Genomic DNA, 17,791 nt, shown 5'->3' with positions numbered 1-17,791 from the left:
TCCATTAGAACAATCACTAAGCAGAACAGTCTGACAGTGGTTCAGTGGGCACCAGACCAGTATCGTTGGAGCTCTAGTGCAAACGAGAGAGTGCATAATTTGCCATTTAGCCCCAATGCTATTTTGGTGCTTAGGACTACAAATACACTACAACCGGTCTATTTAATACACAAGAGTTGAGCATTCAAGTCTATACACTAGAGCAACATTCCTAATAAATCAAAAACCCCTAGGTGCCACAAAGATATAGCTATGTGTGTTGATTTGTAATAGTGCCATGAGAGAGAATCAGAAGAAAGATTGTGTGCTATTCTTGTGCTCTTGAGCTTGGATTTGTGACTCTCATTCATTGTACAAGCTAGCTAGAGGTTTCGACTTGTGAAGTACCTCATGGATACTTAGGTCTCTCGATCGAGAAAAGAGAGGACTCAAGCTCGACCTTTAGAATTGCTTGAGAGGGTTGAAAGAGACACAGTCCCTTGAAACACCTCAACAGAGGCTTAGGTTTCATTTGGAAACTGACCTCCAATAAACAAATCATCGTCAGACATAATAGTATTGATTTTGATGGCTACCAGGTAGCCGACAAGAATAACTAAATTATTTCTGACATGACAGTTAGATATTAATCATCTATATGCGATAGATTGAGGCTAGGCCGTCAGAAATAATAAAGCCACAAAAAATAAAAAACTGCAGGGAGGTAGAAATCTTCTCTTTTTTTGTTAATTCGCACAATTCAATACGTAACAGGTTTAATACATACCAGATTCAGCCATAAATTCAATACATATCAGCCACATTCATATATGTATACACAAGCCACATTCACATATCATTTAAATATGATTCAGAATCATTTAATTCACATAGTTTAATATCAATCCAATTAAAATTTCAAGTCTCATGAATCCTCTAAATGTCCACATAGAACTCACAGAGTTCAAAAGCATAGAGTGCAAATGGTCAACGCCAATAATTACCACTTGATTGGTGTAATATCCCAAAAAATTGTTGGCCAAAAGTTGATCTTCGGTGCGTGGATGTGGGAAAGGGTTGTGGGCCGTTGGATGCTAAGTCAGAAGTCATATGAGGCGTCGTTTCTTTTCTCCCACAAAAAAACCCTAGGTGGCGCCCCCTTTTTTTTCCCCTTCCTGGCCGCCCCTCCCCTCCCCCTTCCTGGCCGCCCCCTCTCCTCCCCATTGCAGCCGCCCTCTACCCTCTCCACTGCTTCCTCCTCCCTCTAAATCTCCTCCACGCAGCAAGGATCGAGAAGGGAAGGAGCAAGTTGGATTGAAGAGGAAGAGAGGACCAAGGAGATGTTCTATCCCCATCTCTTCTTGCAGATTTTCTTGGGGAAACCCTAGGTAAGGATGGGATCCTTGTTCCTCCCTATAATTAAGTGTTTTTGGAGATTTTGGATCATGGGGATTAAAGGATTAGAGGTTGGATTAGATGTGGGGTTAGATTTTGATCTCGAATTTAGTTTCTGCAGAATGGTAGATTCGACCGTTTCTGTTCATGCCAGTTTTTCGTGGTCTTAGTGGCCTCAAAAAAAAATAAAAAGTATATCTATGAATCGTAGATAATTTATAGATCTTTCCATGGCCGCAAAAAACACCTCAATCAGACATCAGATCAGAGAGTTATTGTAGTTTGATTATAGCAGTTTTTCAGTCTCATAATTCTGTATAGAATCTGTTCTCTTAAGATTTAGGCAATTCAGTCAATAGAATTAAACTATAGGTTGGTAAGAGAAGTTGTATATAATTTCATAAGCTTTCCAGATTTATAAAGAGTGTATTCATATGAATTTTGAAACTCCAGTTATGTTTGTTTTACTGTGGTTGTTCCTGTTTCCCTGGCAAAAATGAGCGGGTCTGTTCACTGGTGGGTTTCATCTAGTAAGTGGCCGAATTGGCTCTTCCAACTATGGAGACTTTTTAGAGGGATAAAAGTTCTTACAGACAGAAGAATTTCATAATTTTTGGTTGCGTAGTTTGGGAGATATCAAATTTTGAAGTTAACTATGCTGCTGTCTGAAACAGATTCAGTCAGTTATCTTGTCAGATGTTTTAGAACTTATAGATGGCAAAATTTAATTATCCATTGAATACCAAAGTTATAGAGTATTTTGTGTATATACTCTTAGAGTATTTGTTTGATATCAATACTATTATAATTTTGAAGATACAAAATTAACAAACAGCGCTGCTGCTATTTGGCATGTGGTTCAGGGTGGGAGTCTTTCCACTGGGTCTTGGTTTCAAGTGTAGGAGCGATTTGTTGATTGTTGGCAAATGTTTGTGAAATATTTGTACTAAGTTTTATGCCTCGCAACAGGTGGCTACACTCTGGATCATGCCTAGTACATTTTTCTTCTTCGATGAAGGCAAGTGAATGTAGTGGTGGTTACTACCGTTTTGACTTGTTATTTTTATCGCCTACACCCTAATATTCAGAATTATTGAATTCTTTCATAATTGAACTCTATGATGATGCTTTACTTGATTGTATTATATTGATGCTCAATCATATATTGATGATGATTATGGTTCGAGTATGACCCATGAGATTAATTCACACCCCTAAATGAAGATAAAGTATTATTTGAGGTTTGTATTGTATCTGAAGGAAGATGAAGTATTATTTGAGGTTTGTATTGTATGTGAATGAAGTAAAGTATATTGATAAATGCAGCATGCTATATGCATTGCATGATTCATTTGCATCTGAAGTTTTGTCGTGACCTATGGTTCGACCGTACCGGTACAACTTAGCATCGTGCGTTGCCCGAGGAGGGGTACGATGCGGCTTCATACCCTCAGAGGTATGAAGGCAGAGGACATATGCATTGCATTCACATGCATTCATTGATGTGATATTTGCAGATATTGTTGACATATGGAAGTGTTATACAAACTATTGTGGTTATTCGAGGAAATGAGATGGTATTGGTTATATTGGGACTATTGAGTTCTATATCTACAAGTATTTCTGACCTTAATTGTGATTCCTGTAAAATGTTGATTAATTCATCTTGTGGTTTAAATATCTCGTCAAAACAATTTGCTTGCTGAGATTTTCATCTCACTCTTGCATTACTCAATGCAGGTGCTCGATGCTTATCAAGGGGAGTGGGAAGTAGCGGCATGTTGCACACATTGCTTAAAGAACCAAATAATTAGCTTGGGTTATTGACTTTTGAGGTTCATACTTTAGAGTGTGATGTAGGCATAATCTGGTTCATTCGTGGTTAATTGTCCTTGATGAGAATTATATCATACTAGTATGATTCATTTTGTATTGATATATCTCTTTTGCTTCTGCGATGCTTATAATTACAAAGGAGACACTGCCAAATATTATTTTGCTTAGTGTTCGGCTGTTGGTAGTGAAGTCCAGTGGCATCTCAGGGTGTTTGTGGATCTCGGGGTGTTACAGTTGGTATCAAAGCTTAGGCTTTATATTATAGGTAAATTGAACATGAAATTGCACACATGCACATATAGGAAGGGCATGGGTTCAAATATCTTTGATATATGTTAATGTCTTTGAAGTGCAGATGACAATAATTTCACCCCTCCCTATTACTTTACGGTGATGTGGTAAGTTGTTTATGAATTAATGCCTGATATAATGTATTTCTAAATTTTGATATTGTTTTATTAATGCGATTGATATCGCTGGTATTTTGTGAGATTGAAGTTGTTATTATGCTTGTGTTATACAAGTATGCCTATGTTGTTTTCACCATGTTTTTCATGGTTGAGTTTTATTACAATAATATTGTTATATATGCTTGATTGAGGATGTTTCTAAGAGGAGTGTGAATTGCGTGTTTTGGGTTACAAGGTAACCATCAATTTGAATTTAAGTTGTTGAGCAGTTGGTGGATAGCTCCAACTATCTTTGCAAAGAATGATTGTTTATGTCGAGAAACCAGTTCTGAAAGAAATGGATATTGGTACTTTTATATGGATTTTGGGGGAAGACTTTACATAGCTAGAATGGTTTACATGTCTCTCTTCTATCGTGTGTTTTAGTAGCCACAAAGCCTAGATGTGGTTTAAAGTGGTTACATGTTAGTCATGCTAATTGTAGAATAAATCTTTGATTTTCTTGATCCATTGATTATGTATTAATACGTTGAAGATCTGATGGTTCTCTTCCCGATGCATGCTTGTGGAGCCATTGTTGGACCACTTATCTATTGGTTTGAATGAAGGCATTGCCTACCCTAGAGTTGGTTGTGTGTGGTTAGTCACCTATTTCTAAATGATGTGGTTTTTACATCAGCTTGAGATGTTTGTCAAATGCGTGAAGGATTACGGGATTATTATTGACCCTGTATGTCTGGTACTTTGAGTGCATCGTATGATAGAATGAAATGTAAGTTTTTGAACTACAGTAGAGGAAGACTTATGTTATGTGTAGGTTAACCTTACTAGTTTGGATATTTTTCTTAGTTGAGTTGTTGGATGAAGTATAGTGACATTGGTTAAGCAAGTATTGTGTTGTTGTTGTGCCGTCAGTGCTCTTTGTGGAGTTTTTCACATTTCTTCGATGAACTGTGCCACACAGAATGTTACTGGCTTCTTGTCAGCTTTATTGCTCCATTAGTTCTATAGACTTTCTCCCTTTTGTGGGATGCAAAGAATGTTAGATTACATGATTATCTTTTCATGATGGCAAGAACAAGGTTTATGAATATTAGGAGTTTTGTTTCAATAGAACTACTTGTTTCGTGGTGCTGTGAGGTGAGCTGTTTGATCTTCTTATACATTCATCTGGTGTGGATGTTTCACCATTGAATTAAAATGAATTGTTGAAGTTGGTAAGGGTTGTGCTTAGTGCATATTACCCCTTCATAAAAGAGTGTCGTTTTAAGACATTGATGTTGATGTATGGCTGCATCCAAATTCGATGTTGTGAAATCGTAGTGTTGATTGCATCTATGACTTGCTTTGAGCTTCATTACATGTTGTTTCATGCTTGATGTCAGGTTGTGTAGTTTCCTTAGACAATTAGTCCGAGGTAGAAGTTCTTGTGTTAATTAAGACCAATAATGGATCCATGTTTTGAATGGTGGTGCTATATGGGGTACCTTGGATGCTTTGCTTGGAGTGGTCGAATTCGAGGATGAATTCTTTTTAAGGGGGGTAGAGTGTAATATCCCAAAAAAATTGTTGGCCAAAAGTTGATCTTCGGTGCGTGGATGTGGGAAAGGGTTGTGGGCCGTTGGATGCTAAGTCAGAAGTCATCTGAGACGTCGTTTGTTTTCTCCCACAAAAAAACCTAGGTGGTGCCCCCCTTTTTCCCTTTCCTGGCCGCCCCTGCCCTCCCCCTTCCTGGCCACCCCTCTCCTCCCCATTGCAGCCGCCCTCTACCCTCTCCACTGCTTCCTTCTCCCTCTTAATCTCCTCCACACAGCATGGATTGAGAAGGGAATGAGCAAGTTGGATTGAAGAGGAAGAGAGGACCAAGGAGATGTTCTATCCCCATCTCTTCTTGCAGATTTTCTTGGGAAAACCCTAGGTAAGGATGGGATCCTTGTTCCTCCCTGTAATTAAGTGTTTTTGGAGGTTTTGGATCATGGGGATTAAATGATTAGAGGTTGAATTAAATGTGGGGTTAGATTTTGATCTCGAATTTAGTTTCTGCAGAATGGCAGATTTGACAGTTTCTGTTCATGCCAGTTTTTCGTGGTCTTAGTGGTATTAAAAAAATAAAAAGTCTATCTATGAGTCGTAGATAATTTATAGATCTTTTCATGGCCAGAAATAACACCTCAATTGGACATCATATCAGAGAGTTATTGCAGTTTGATTATAGCAGTTTTTCAGTATCATAATTCTATGCAGAATCTGTTCTCTTAAGATTTAGGCAATTCAATCAATAGAATTAAACTTTAGATTGGTAAGATAAGTTATAGATAATTTTATAAGATTTCCAGATTGATAAAGAGTGTATTCATATGAATTTTGAAACTCTAGTTATGTTTGTTTTACTGTGGTTGTTCCTGTTTCCCTGGAAAAAATGAGCGGGTCTGTTCACTGGTGGGTTTCATCTATTAAGTGGCCGAATTGGCTCCTCCAACTATGGAGTCTTTTGTAGAGGTATAAAATTTCTTACTGCCAGCAGAATTTAATAATTTTTGGATGAGTAGTTTGGGAGATATCAAATTTTGAAGTTAACTATGTTGCTGTCTGAAACAGATTTAGTCAGTTATCTTGTCAGATGTTTTAGAACTTATAGATGACAAAATTTAATTATCCATTGAATACCGAAGATGTAGAGTATTTTGTGTAGATACTCCTAGCGTATTTGTTTGATATCACCACTGTTATAATTTTAAAGATACAAAATTAACAAACAACACTGCTGTTGTTTGGCATGTGGTTTAGGGTGGGAGTCTTTCCACCGGGTCTTGGTTTCAAGTGTAGGAGCGATTTGTTGACTGTTGGCAAATGTTTGTGAAATATTTGTACTAAATTTTATGCCCCACAATAGGTGGCTACACTCTGGATCATGCCTAGTACATTTTTCTTCTTCGATGAAGGCAAGTGAATGTAGCGGTGGTTCTACCGTTTTGACTTTTTATTTTTATCGTCTACACTCTAATATTCAGAATTATTGAATTCTTTCATAATTGAACTCTATGATGATGCTTTACTTGATTGTATTATATTGATGCTCAATCATATATTGATGATGATTATGGTTCGAGTATGACCCATGAGATTAATTCACACCCCTGAAGGAAGATGAAGTATTATTTGAGGTTTGTATTGTATCTGAAGGAAGATGAAGTATTATTTGAGGTTTGTATTGTATGTGAAGGAAGTGAAGTATATTGATAAATGCAACATGCCATATGCATTGCATGATTCATTTGCATCTGAAGTTTTGTTGGGACCTATGGTCCGACCGTACCGGTACAACTTAGCATCATAAATTGCCCAAGGAGGGGTACGATGCGGCTTCATACCCTCAGAGGTATGAAGGCAGAGGACATATGCATTGCATTCACATGCATTTATTGAAGTGATATTTGTAGATATTGTTGATGCGGGGAAGTGTTATACAAACTATTGTGGTTGTTCGAGGAAATTTAAGATGGTATTGGTTATATTGGGACTATTGAGTTCTATATCTACAAGTATTTCTGATCTTAATTGTGATTCCTGTAAAATGTTGATTAATTCATCTTGTGGTTTAAATATCTCGTCAAGACAATTTGCTTGTTGAGATGTTTCATCTCACTCTTGCATTACTCAATGCAGGTGCTTGATGCTTATCAAGGGGAGTGGGAAGTAGCGGCACGTTGCACACTTTGCTTAAAGAACCAAATAATTAGCTTGGGTTATTGACTTTTGGGGTTCATACTTTAGAGTATGATGTAGGCATAAGCTGGTTCATTCGTGGTTAATTGTCCTTGATGAGAATTATATCATAATAGTATGATTCATTTTGTATTGATATATCTCTTTTGCTTTTGCGATGCTTATAATTACAAAGGAGACGCTACTAAATTTTATTTTGCTTAGTGTTCGGCTGTTGGTAGTGAAGTCCAATAGCATCTCGGGGTGTTTGTGGATCTTGGGGTGTTACAATTGGTTAGAGTTCTGGCCACTACCTCCTACTAGACTATGGCTAGCGAAAAGGTTGTTCACCCATGAAGCCACAACATCGTCTTGCCCGGAGTGGTCTCCTGGTGCTATAATGGTAGGAGGAGGAGTTTGGAAGCCCTGAAAAATAAATTTAGATACCAATCACTTAGTCTGCTACGTGCATCTAGAGTTTTGTTACATTGATAGTCCAAATTTTGCTACAATTGGCTAATGTAACACCCTTGGTGTTACTGTCACTAAAACTTGAGCATAACATCATGAGCATTAGCATATCATGTGTTTGTCACACCTAGAGTGCATTCACTAGGTAAAAACTTCAAATATGTTGTACTGATATGACTTGATGTGTGGTTAACTCTAGTGTAAAGTACTTAACCCTAAATCTGGGCTTATGGATATAAGGGAAGCCCAAGCATGAGAAAACTTCAAAAGATATGAGGAATGATCCTAAGATATCCTCTTGGAAGGACTTGAGTGGCATCCAAACCCTAGAGTACTAAAAACTCTGAAAAGGTCCCTATAAAACCCTAAACTGAAATCCTAGGGGGATAAGTGCAAATTTTGTACACTTTTGGACTAAAGTGCAAAAACAAAGGTAATATAACACCACAAACTATGTGCTTCTCACATTTAAGGATTTGCAAGTTAAAAAGTGGGATTTGGACTTAATTGCAAAAAGTACCTTTTGAATCCCCATATGCTTAAGTCACAATTCAGTGCAATTGGAGCAACTTTGGAGCTTTATATCTTTTAATCCATGAAGATTCTATTCTGGCTTAATACATCAAGGTTATAGAGCTATTATAGGAGTACAACTTTGCTTAAGTGATTAAGCCTTGGTGTTGTACAAAAATAGGAGCTAAATCGGTTTGAAATCTGGCTGTGAGACCACCCTGTGACTAATTATTAACTGACAGTGAGTTCTGGCGAACTTTGGACTTGATTCTAGCTCAAGGGGATAAGCAAATGAGCAAGATCTTTACAGCAGAATTGTAGCTGGTTTATAGAGCTACAACTTTGTTAAAGGTGGATTAGCAAGTTGTTACATGGAATTTTGAAGTTTGGGCGCTGCAATCTGCTCTGTCAGGTGTTCTGAATGACATATTGATGGTACACTAACTGACACAGATCCGAGGTGCAGCTCCCCTTGCCGCCGGTAAGCCGTGCGCCCGGATTCACGCCAGCCATCGCGATTCGTGCCTCGGATGTATGGATTACGCTCAACGGTAAAAAGATCTCGTCGCAGATGAGCTCGGGACACTGTGGCCGCGCTGTCACTCGTCCACTTGCGCCGGCGACGTGGTCAAGCGACTGTCATTGAGGTATACGTTGTCCGCTGTGATCGCGACACGCTATGACCCTTTTACCACATCGCAGTACATCGCCTTAGCATGTCTATTCGTCGCCGGTGGTCTTGCCACGGTAACATCCACGAATTGCTTGCGCCAGTAACTTCTTCCCTCTTCGTCCGCCACTGCGCCATCTCCAATTCATGGGCCACCGCCCTCGAATCCTATAAATTGAGCATGCCATTGGCTCCGCTATGTAGTCAAGCACCCAACACACCCACCCGTGCCTCTGATTATCCACTAGAGAGCCCCATTTTGAGACTTCCCCCAAATCGGTCTAGAGCACCGTACTGAGTGAGCTCACCATGGCCAACGCTCTACAGGTCTGTCCCCGCCCTCTGTTTCCTCGTTTCAGTACCCTTATGTGCCCTTGATGCTTCTCGACCCGGCCAATTAAGCTAGAACCCATAAGATCACCGGGAACACTTCAAGATTTCCGTTGATCGCATTGTCACCATGGGCAAAGAGATTGGGGCCTAGAACCATGAAATTGGTTGAGGGGAAATGATTATTAGGGGTCGAATTAGGTGTCAACCTCTTCTAAGCACCGGTCATTGCGTATCTTGGCCGGTACAGGCTCGCCGGAGCCACTGCTCTGCCGTTCAGCATCGTGGACCTAGCGTTGTGAAGGAATAGAAGTGCGAGGGTCTCGGTGCAATTGTCAGTGACTCAGGAAATAGTGCTTTAGACTCTTTTCAAGTTGTTTAAAACGCTAGGGGCCTTTGCACAAAGTCATCTACGCGGGCGCGCGTGCTGGGGCGTTTCGCTTATCATGGGTCGTCTCGGGCCAGATTGAGCCCAGTACTGTTGATGCTTTCCCTTTTTCTTTTTCTACCAGACTTAGGAAATCCATAGAAAATTCTAGGAAAATGCTAAAAATATGAGACCAATTTTGCTGGACTACTAAATTTCTATAGTATTTAATAAAAATAGTTCTAGGATTTTTAGTCCAAATCATGAATTATTCAGTATTAAAAAAGGCTAAAACCTATACTCCTAGAATTTTAGAAATTAATTAGTAACTCCAAAAGCACCAAACTTTTTGGATAAGCTTAAAATAATATTTAGAAACCTTGTGTGAAGTTTGACTTGCTTTGTACATTGTTTGATCCCTAAACCTAAAACCCTAGTCTTCTAAGTAATGTCTGCCCTCTCAAATGAAGAACTGACTCCAAAAACCCTACTTTCCTGGAGTACCATGAAGGAAAGTTGTATTCAAGATACAACTTGATAAACCTTTTCTATTACTGCATTTTCATAAGCATTCTGTGAGCATTCATGGTTATATATGATTATATATAGAGAACGAGGAAGAAGTAGTGGTTGAAGAAGAAGGAGTTGCACCACCACCACCTGAAGACCCACCTACCGGGAACTGCTTATATTTTGATATTTGTGGAGCAGAGCCCGACTCTCCTACAACACAAGGCAAGCCCTGGTGCATTTGCCACCTCCTTGCTATTTTAAAATCTTTCTCACTTGCTTGATACACTAGGTGATAGGAGTTATGTGCTAAAAAATTGATGCATTTCCTTTTTTGGAAAATTGATTACTTTTCCTTGATCACCTGTTTTATGAAAGGGTTTTTCTGATGCTTAGTCTTGCTTTAGAAACACAAAATGTTTTGTTTTTGAACAAAAGATGATGCTTCACAGTGGATGGGATGTTTTCACAAATAAAACTTGATGGTGAATCAATCATGGCCATGATGGGTTCAACATCGGAAAAGATGTACCTCTGTCAGGTACCAAACTTTGGGTTGAAATGATAAAGCCGAGACCAGGCGGGTGACTTGCACGAGAAGAGAGTCTCGGTGTAGTGTCTCCGTCTGAGTCGATTAAGGACCTTGTCGATGTAGGCTTGCTGATCGAGGACCTTTTAACTGGTCACATGCCTCATCATGGGTAAGCTTTGCCTCGGGCAGACTAATACCAGAATAGGACAACACGCAATGGGAGTGGAGAGATGGTGAGAGTAGCGTGTACCCTCCGTGGCAAGAGGCTGGACGATGGTGTATCTATGCTCTCGGTTGGCGTGAACCCGATCTGGTCTTAAGAACCCCGGTGGCGAGTTGACATATGCAAGGGTTAAGTGCTACATATGTCATGTGATTGGAGATCCCCAGCTGGGTATTAATCGATTCGGATCGATGTTACTTCTCGGACATGAAGACCTGGTCACTGTCCTACACGTAGCATTCCAGTGAACAAAAATGGATTGATAAAAGGATGGCTAGTATATGCCAAGTGCTTGAACTAGGGTAGAAAGAACTCTAGTGATAGGTAATGACTTAACTTGCTAATAAAACTGGATTTTTAAGGATTCATATTAGTAAGCATTTTTGCAAACAGAGTCTTGATCCTTGATTAAGCATTGCCTTGACTCCCTTAAAGCCAGCATATCCTTGAGAGTCTTTTATTTTGACGGGTAAGACTTGCGAAAGTACACTTCGTACTCAGGGTTTTCGAACCCATGTTGTTGTAGGTGAGGAAGCAACAAACTTTTGTTGCTTTTGCTCTATGGTGGTGCCAAAAGAAGAATCTCAAGAGTGAAGCCTCAGGAGGATGTTGTCCTCCTTTTGAAAAACATTATACTTTTATGCGGGAGGGGTTTTTGCGTCCCAAGTTTGTAATAATAATACTTCTGCGCTCATATACCGCTGGTCTGTAATAATAACACTCTTTCTATATTTTAATGTAAATTAAGTTACTGAAATCGCTTCCGCTTATTCGTTCCTCCAATGTGTAGTAATATCTGCGTGACGGGTGAAACGCTCTTGGGGAAAGAAGGGATACAGATACTGTTGGGGACTTGTTCTCAAAAGCTATGAGTTAAGAACAAGGCAACACAGAAAATGTTAAATGGTAAAGTCCTTCGTCCTTCGAAGCATTATTTCCCTTAGGATATAATGATTTTCGGACGAAGGTTATGAAGGGCGCACCTTCATAAACACAACATACGATGATGAAGAATGAACTAAATGAAATATGAAGGATAACATAGACAATTATATACTATTATCAACTTATTTTTGCATTATTATTATGAAGAAATAGAAATGACATCAAATTACAAATGTACCTTCGACTTGGAAGGAGATGAGAGTACAAGTGTGACGCAAAAGCAAATGCCAAGTCAGTGTGAACAGTACGGGGGTACTGTTCACCTATTTATAGGCACGGGACACAACCCATATAAAATTACATTCATGCCCTTTACATTCGGTAGTAATTCTATAGTAATCCACCGAGGTCTGAATAGCCTTTTCATCTTTAAGTCGGTTTCCTTTTCTGCTACCACGCCGAAGCTTTCCCGCTCACATCTTCGGCGTTGTATCAACCTTCGTATTATTTTGGGCTTCTCCTACTGTGATATCGACTCGAGTCCGAAGATACCTGTTCACACATTATACTCCAGAAACACTGTTAAATCCTGTTTTTGAGGACCTTCGGAAGCCAAAGGCCCCCAACAGTAGCCCCTCGCAATATTAATTTGTTAAAATAATAAATTTAGATTGCGACATGGACGAAGGCTTTAAGCCGAAGGTCCGAAAAAACACCTTCCCTTTGCTAGAATAGCAACATTCACTGACAGGCGGGGTCTTTCAATTTTCAACGCACTGGGCGTATAAATAAGGGCATACCGTGAGCTCATTTGGTACGCTTTTTTGCCATCTGCTCTCGCTCACTCATTTTTTAGCTCTTGCGCACCAAGATTTGCTTAGCTTTTTAAGTTTTGAAGCTTCGGTGTTGAAAACAGTTTTTTAGTGTTTCCGAAGATGTCTGAAGATAAGAAGGCTGCTGCCGAGATGAAGCTGAGTCTCTCTGAAGAGAAGAATTTGGGGTTTCTTATAGCAATGTCGAAGACCAATACAGAAAAAATCACCAAAGAGATTTTAGAAGGTTTATCTGAGGATACTGATGACAGCGACAGTTATGATGTGGATAGTGGTGGTGAAGACTCCGAAGATCGCCCCTGGCGACCAAGCCATTCGGTTTTTGGTAAATCAGGTATCAAAGAAAATCATCTTGTCAACATGAGGGGAAGATATTTCCGGGACTTATCCACTGTGAGGGCCGACGAAGGAGAGGAAACTTGCCCGTGCCCTGAGGAAAATGAAGTCGTAGTGTTCCGAAGCTTTTTGAAAGCTGGACTACGATTTCCCCTGAGCAACTTTGTCGTAGAGGTGCTGAAAATATTTGAAGTCTATCTTCATCAACTTACCCCCGAAGCAATTATAAGGCTGAATATCTTCGTGTGGGCCGTGAGAAGCCAAGGTCTGGAACCTGATGCGAAAAGTTTCTGCAACATACACGAATTATCATACGAGACAAAACCCTGGGGTAAGGAACAGTATCACAATAATTTTGGCTGCTACAGTTTCGTTTCTCGGTCTGGGTCAAGCTGTCCCGTGCCAACCTTTCGAAAGAGATGGCCCGGCGACTGGATGACAGAATGGTTTTATGTGAAGAATGACCTGAAAACACCGGAAGATATTAAAGGTATAATTATGCGCCCTATTTGGCAAAGCTTCGGCCTGCGGAGGCCGAAGGTTGAAATGAATGAAGCTGCCGAAGAATGCCAGAGAGCCTTCAGAGTTATTTGTTCTTTTATTGGAACAAGAGATTTGGTCCAGGAGCATATTGCCTTCAGAGTATGGCCGCTCGCGGAAAAATGGGAAATGCCACAAGAGACTATAAAGGAGGCTGACGAAGGTGGACTTATCAGGCTGAAGTATACTTTCAAATTCGGAGACAAATTCGTAGAGCCAGATGATGACTGGCTAAAAAGCATTGAAAATTTAAGTGATGAACTACTTGGGGTTTATTCAAAGGCCGAAGATACTGCATTGTCAGCAGCCTTCGGAGGCCGAAAAAAGAAAAGACTGAACCGAGTGTTTGACGCAATCGGGTTCGTCTACCCTGACTATCGTTATCCCATTCGAGGGCAAAAAAGAAAAGGCACGACTTCTGCGAAAGAAGAAGCTGTAGCTGCTCCTAGTGAGCCAGCACCGAAAAGAAAAAGGATAAAGGTCCTCACACATCGACCACGCTATATTGAACCAGCCTCGGTGCCTGAGTTCACCGGAGAGACCTCTTCGGCCACCGAGGCTGAGGAGCCAATCTTGCTGCCAGAAGTCGCAGAAATGGCCGAAGCGCCAATAAGAACAGAATTGGAAGAACCAAAAAATTTGTTACCAGAAACCAAAGAGATGGCCGAAGCGCCATCGACAGAAAAAATGGAAGAAGCAAAAGGATCAACTGAGGGATCAAAAATATCAGAAGTTTTAAGTCCTTCAGCAAATGTTGAAACAATAAAAAACCAAAAGGGTCCAGCGATGACTCCGAAAAGAAAAAGAATGGTCAATGTGCTAGATGTTCTGGAGACAATTAAGTCCTCAAGCACAACTCCGAAGAGGACTGTTGAAACTTCCGAAGCAAAAACTGAAATTTTTGATACTAAGGCTCCAAAGCAAGAAACTGAGGCTGAAGCTGGGCCCTCAGAGCCCACGAAGGTAAAATCCTTGGAAACCGAGGAAGAAAAAATGACGGAGCCAATTCTTGTTGAAGAAATCAGTGCTGTTGCCCCCGAAGCATCCCCCAAAGTCCTTGACTATATTGTTCGACATGCTTCGGGGAAAAAATTATCAGAAAAAGAAAAGCAAGAGGCCCAGCTTTACGCCCAAAAACTGAAATATCCAAAGGGGGCGTTAATATTCAACGGCAGCGGAGAAGAAGACTTCTTATATTGTCTCCCTGACAGCAAAGAGATTTCTGTCTGTCGGGAGATGAGCAAGAGCTTCGGATTCCCAACACTAGAAGACGGGCTCTCGGTGCTGTCGAAAAACGAACTGGCCGACAGCCTGGCATACAATAGCTTAAAGGTGCGAAAAATGAGATCTTTGTATTTTTTCTTGAGACCAAAATTTTTCGTTTGCTTAAATTTATTGACGCACACACATTTTTCTTTGCAGGGCCTTATACTTAGCAACGCCCTCAGGGCCCAAAAAGATGCCGAAGACGAAGGATGCGCTATAGCCCTGAGCAACCTTCGTTCCGAAGTAATTGAACTAAGGAACGAAGGTCTCGAAAAAGATAAAATATTGCATTCATTGATAAATAGAATAAAAGAAGACGAAGCTACTTTTAAAGGTCAAGCTGAGGCTCAGAAGCGTGAAATTGAAGATCTTCGAAAACAACTGGCCAGAGCTAAAGAGGAACGCATACTTGAAGAAACGAAGCGAGAACTTAGCGACCAATGGGCAAATCATTTAGAAGGAACTGTTGAAGAGCTTCGTTCGTCCAAGAAAAGATGCTATGATAAATCTATGGAGTGTGTTAAGAAGATGAAAGCTAGCTTCGCCAGCGTCGGCGCATTCTCGAGCGAAGAAAACTTTATAAGAGGCAACCCCGAAGGTCCCATTGAATGGATTAATCACGAAGCTAAGGCCTTCGAGGAAATTTTAAATAGCCGCGGAGACATATGTGCTTTCTCGGGTGCCAGGGGGATTGCCACCATTTTGGAGAAAAAGGGCTGTGAGCATGTAAAGATTTTGGCGCAATCCGAAGCTGCCTTGCCCTTCGAAGATGCAAAAGATCCTTCAGCCGAAGCTAGCATGGTTGGTGGAAAAATTTTCACCGATGTCTGGGATAATGGTGGTCGAGAAATGGCCCGAGAAATTATCCAAAAAATCGAAAAGGGTATTCACGATGCTAGAAAAGTAGCAGAGGCTGCTGAGAAAAGCGCAGAGCCCGAAGGGCAAATAGGTATTAACTAATGGTTTTTATTGTTTTGGTTTTAAACTTCGTTCGCAATTTGTAATAGCAATGTAGCCGTATCCTGTCCTCCTTCAGATCCTACTAAAGCGTCTCCGGGCCCTCACCCGAAAGGAGACGACGAAATTAAAAAGATGGTTGAAGCTATCATGGATGAAGTTGTTAATCGGCTTCTGAACGAAGCTGCGGAAGTTGTACTTAGAGAAGATTAAGTGCTATTGTAAAAACTTCTGAAATGTAATATATTTAACATCTTGTAACCCTGAATGTAATATACTTGCTGTTATGGTTCAATTCTTTACGATGCATGAAATATTACATACGTACCGTTTTTGAGTCTTTGACGAAAAAAACACCTTCCCTTCTTTTCATGCTTCGTGAAGAAGTATTTTCATTTATCACAACAATATCCGTAGTGTTCTGATGAATATCCAAGCTTCGTGAAGATATTTTCCGAAGCTACACTTCCGAAGATCAATAGTGTATCTCCTTGTGACTTAGCATGATTTTCCCCTTTTTCAAAACATTCTTCTGAAGATCGATATTGTGTCCCCTTCTTGTGTCATATGCAGCATGATGTATGATGCTTATGCCATGCGAAATGATGTGATGATGTTATGCTATGTGAGATGGTATTTATTTCGAAGATACACGCACATCCCTGTAATAAAACACATAATCTTTTTATATCAGCGTTGACTTTTCGCTGTAAGCCTCCCTTAGGAGCTTCTTCGCCTTTTACTTCAGCGGAATCAGCGTTTATTTTTCGCTGTAAGCCTCCCTTAGGAGCTTCTTCGCCTTTTACTTTCAACGGTATTCGCGTTCACTTTTCGCGCTTCGCCTTTTACTTAGGCGGTATCAGCGTTTATTTTTCGCTGTAAGCTCTGCATTCCCTTTGGAACGACTTTGGAGCAGAAAACTTACACTGCGCTCCCTTTGGAACGGCTTTTTGTAACTTCAGCAAACTTACTCTGCGCTCCTTAGAACGACTTTTTGTTGCTTCGAAGAATTTTTGATAATTCGAAGGTCCTCCTTGTTATCGCAAATCTTTAAGCTTCAACAACTTAAGCCTGTGGAAAAAATATATTTTCCTTGTGGCAAACAACGAAACTATTTCATGAAATTTGAAAAAATGTCCTTTATTACACAGAAAATAAAACTGAATGAAAAAGACTACTATCAAGGTAGGATATCTGTCAATAGATGTGCTTCGACTCTGGCACAGTGCTATTGACTGTGCGAGCTTCGGACTGTTCTTTGAAGTCCCTTTGGTGTTGAGCATATTGGCCCCCTTCTGGCTGCTGGCCTTGTTGCAGCGGTGGTGGAGGCGGAGGCTGTTGCCAGGAAGCTTGAGGTTGACTCGCCGAAGCAACAGAAACTGCAGGGTGGTTGCCTACATATTCAGGGATGTAAGGCGAATGGTACGAAGCAGTGTGCATGATTTGCTTCGGCTGAGCCTGTTGTGCTGCAGCTTCGGCTATCTCCTTTTGCTTCTGGATGGTAACATGGCACATCCTGGTGGTATGGCCCTTGTTTTCACCACAGAACAAGCAAAAGATTCTCCTTGGTTGATCTCCAAACCTTCCGCCGAAGCCCCTGGCGCCTCTGCCTCTTGGAGCTGGCGGCCGGAAGGAGCTTTGTTGTTGCCCCGAAGCCTGTGAGGAGCACTGTGGCCTTTGCTGCTGACCCCCCTTATCATCATTTTGAGTAGAGTTGTGAATTGACCTAACATGCCTCGGATAAAATCTTCCTCCGAAACCCCTGGTCATTTCAGAAAACCTGAAAGCCTCCTCCCTTCTTTGACGAAAATCATTGTCGGCACGAATATACTCGTCCATCTTCTGGAGTAGCTTCTCCAAAGTTTGAGGAGGCTTCCTAGCAAAGTACTGAGCTGAAGGTCCTGGCTGAAGTCCCTTGATCATGGCCTCAATGACAATTTCATTGGGCACTGTTGGTGCCTGTGCCCTCAAACGCAAGAACCTCCGGACATACGCCTGAAGGTATTCTTCGTGATCCTGGGTGCACTGGAATA

This window comes from Zea mays, chromosome 4 (genome assembly GCF_902167145.1).
Source record: "Zea mays cultivar B73 chromosome 4, Zm-B73-REFERENCE-NAM-5.0, whole genome shotgun sequence".
In the NCBI taxonomy this organism is placed as follows: domain Eukaryota; kingdom Viridiplantae; phylum Streptophyta; class Magnoliopsida; order Poales; family Poaceae; genus Zea; species Zea mays.
Note: the sequence above shows the minus strand (reverse complement) of the source record.